Genomic DNA, 3,473 nt, shown 5'->3' with positions numbered 1-3,473 from the left:
CCTAAAAGGTTGGTAGATGAAAAGGTGGCAATGGCTTATCATAGGAAAACGGTGGGATCCTCCATTATCTAGAGGACCCCAAAAACTTCCCCCAGATCCATAGCCTTTAACAGGTGTGTATGATAAGGATGGCAATTGTTGGGAAAACTACTTGGGAGAAAGAACTTCCTATTACTCTCTTTCATTTCCTGAGAGACTTGCTAGATCTAGGTCTCTTTGGTGCTTACTATTAAAGAAGGAATAAGAAAGATCTTATGAGACACTTAAGGCCTCTATAGAAAAGAGTAAACGATTATGTGAAAGGGTTACAGAAAAGACACTATGAGCTTAAATATGACCAGATTTAACTAAGTATACTGAATATCATGATTTTTGGCCACAAATTGGGAACCCTCTAAGCACAATTGCTTAGAAAAGATTTAAAACGTATAAAGTACAAAACTAAACAAAAGTAACTATGAAGTACTAGAGTTCATGCCTTTCTGTTCAGCACCTTGCCCATATGCTCTGGTTAATGGTTAATTGGTGATAAACATTGAAACCCATTGTATTTCTTAAAAATAGATGTAAAGCCGAAAACAAGTGTCTATCGTCATAGCTCGTCATCCAAAAAACAAGATCAGGCGACCAGCTGGTGACCACCCAAGAACAAAGCCTTACAACAAGATTGTGTAACCTTTTGCCCTTTCTCATGGAGACTTTTGCTATAAAAGCTTGTTGTCCTCTGCATTAAATCGCACTCAGCATCCACTCCTCTTGTGTGTGAGTTGTCTGTGCCATCTCCCCACCTATTCCAGTTCCTCCACTAGGTGTCCTCTGTTGTCCCGACAGAGCCAGTCCGCGCCAGGTATAATTTGTGGAGGGGAAGGGGAAAAATAAGTCATTTAAATAAGGATACATGTGGACCTGTTGCAACAATGAGAAGTACAAGTTGTCATGTCAAAAACGAACTTTACAACTTGGGGGGGGGGGGTTTGGTGGGGGGGAAGGAAGATAGGAAGGAATGGGAAGGATAAACAAAGGAGGAAGCTACAATGCTTGATAAGAAATGTACTCACTATCTTGCCCATGTAACTGTAACCCCTCTGTACAGTATTTTCACAATAAAAGAAAACAAAAAAAAATATCCTAAATATTTTACCACCGTATCTTTTTGTATTTTTTCAAGTGCTATTATTATTCTAAAATTTTTAAATATAGAGGGTAAACACTGTAACACCATTTCTAATTTGTCACATTTGGTTCTGCAAATAAAATATCATCCATATAATAAAAAATATAAATGTGAGGCCATTTTTGTCTAACAGGTTTTAAGGCCTTATCAACATATATCTGACACATGGAGAATGCATCATTCCTTGGGACAACACCTTCCATTGGAAGTGCTGATGAGGGGTTTGATGATTTATTTGTGGTAAAGAAAAGGCAAATCTTTTATAATCTTTTACATGTACAGGGATGGTAAAAAATCAATCTTGAAAATCTACTACTACTATTGGCCAATTTTTAGGAAGCATGGCAGGCGACGGTATACCAGATTGAAAAGCCTCCATAGGGTACATGGATGCCTTACCTCCTTGTAAATCAGTCTGCAATCTTCATTTCCCTGACTTCTTTTTAATAACAAATATTGTAAAATTCCATGGTGACATAAACGGCTCAATATGTCCTTTGGTTAACTGTTCTTCAACTAATTGATGAGCTGCTTCTAATTTTTCTTTAGATAAAGGACTTTGTTGAATCCAAAGAAGTTCCTCAGATTTCCATAATATCTTTATGCGTTCCATCTAAAAATATTAAAATTGAATATGAGCTCCCCATTGTTCCAGTACATCTCTACCAATTATGTTAACTGGAACCTCCATAATATAAGGTTTAAAGACAGCTGTCTGTCTGTCTTCTGATGTTACGACACTGAGAGCTAGAAAAGAGCAGCGAGAGAGCGCCTCTGGGCCTGGGCTAGGCCTTATCTAGGGAATGGGCAGAGAAAGGTGTGGCCACATCAAATACAGATGTGACCTCAGGGGATGGAGATGTGACCTCTTCCAGGTGTCCCAGTTGCCTAGGTAACGCAGGTACTGGGTGGAGACTTTGTTGCGAGGAGGTTGAAGTCTGCTCACCATCCTGGAGCGGACCTTACATTCCAGCCTTTTAATAATCATAAAATAGGGTGTGGATTCTCTATGGCTACTTCCTGCTGACAAGGGGGTGTCGGCAATAGAGGTAAAAGGCTGGAATTTGGTCCCCTCCCAGAGAAGGCAGTGAGCAGCAGTGGTCCATTGGTGGTGTGAGTCCTTAGATGAAGTCTGGAGAAGTCTCATGAGCATTGAGGGGCTGAAAAAAAAAATACTAGAGAGCAAATAAATGGCAAGAGGAAGGACTTGGGGTTGAAAATGTTGTAGAAATGTCCCTAGCTACTTCTGATATCTGGTGACTAGGTAGAGAAGTCAGGTGACAAAGGCAAGAATATAAATTCTTGTTCAGTTAATAGGTAGACAGGTATAGACATTGGATGGGCAGGCTCCTTACTTCCCCTGACCTCCCGGCTCTGGTTAATTTTGAAAGGGCAGGCACAAAGTAGCTGATGTGTCAGCTCCTCTTACTCCTCTCCATGTTCCCTTGTTCCCCAGACTGGCTATGTCTAGGTGCTCATTGCTGGGATGGCTTGTCCCAGTTGGTATTCAAAGAGGTTTGAACTCAAGGCCTGGGCATGTTCCCTGAGCACTTCTGCTCAAGGCTAGTGCTCTACCACTTTGAGTTACAATAGCACTTCCAGTGTTTGGCTGCTTAGAGATAAGAGTCTTGAGCGATGCTTGCAGCTGGGCTATTTGCAGGTTAGTTGGGAGATGGAGTCTTAGGGATTTTTCAGCCCGGGCTGGCTTTGAACTGCAATCATTGCCACCAAAGCCCTTTATTATTTCCAAATTAAAGCAACAAGGAGATCAAGTAGAATAAGTAGAGCTTACCTGGTTCTTATCAAGAATTGACTGACAACTATTCTGAAATGACAAAACTCATTAGATGTGATGAGAATTTCAGCACAGATATGCCCAGTATTTTAGAACCATGTAGTCAGTAGAATACACAACACAAAACAAAAAGGCTTATCAAGAATTGCCAACAAATATTCTGAAATGGCAAAACTCATTAGATGTGATTAGATGTGATGAGAATTTTAACATAGATATGCTCAGTATTTTAAAATCATGTAGTCAGTAGAATACACAACACAAAACCAAAAAGGCAAAACTCAAAACCTAAAATTTTGACAACAATGTTTAGACATCTTTGCTAACAAAACACATCACATGGTTGGGCCTCAGTTACCAGGGCCTGTGAAAAAAGCAAATTGTTAGCAAGGCACCTTAGAATAGCCGAATGGAGTAGTAAGTTTGGTGGAAGGTTAAGGGTCAGATGGGGCCAAATCCTTAAGCTACAATGTGGCCAAGATGGCGAACAAGATGGCGAATTTC

Source organism: Dipodomys spectabilis, unplaced genomic scaffold (assembly GCF_019054845.1).
Source record: "Dipodomys spectabilis isolate Male_0828 unplaced genomic scaffold, ASM1905484v1 ptg000306l, whole genome shotgun sequence".
In the NCBI taxonomy this organism is placed as follows: domain Eukaryota; kingdom Metazoa; phylum Chordata; class Mammalia; order Rodentia; family Heteromyidae; genus Dipodomys; species Dipodomys spectabilis.
This window is presented reverse-complemented; position numbering follows the sequence as displayed.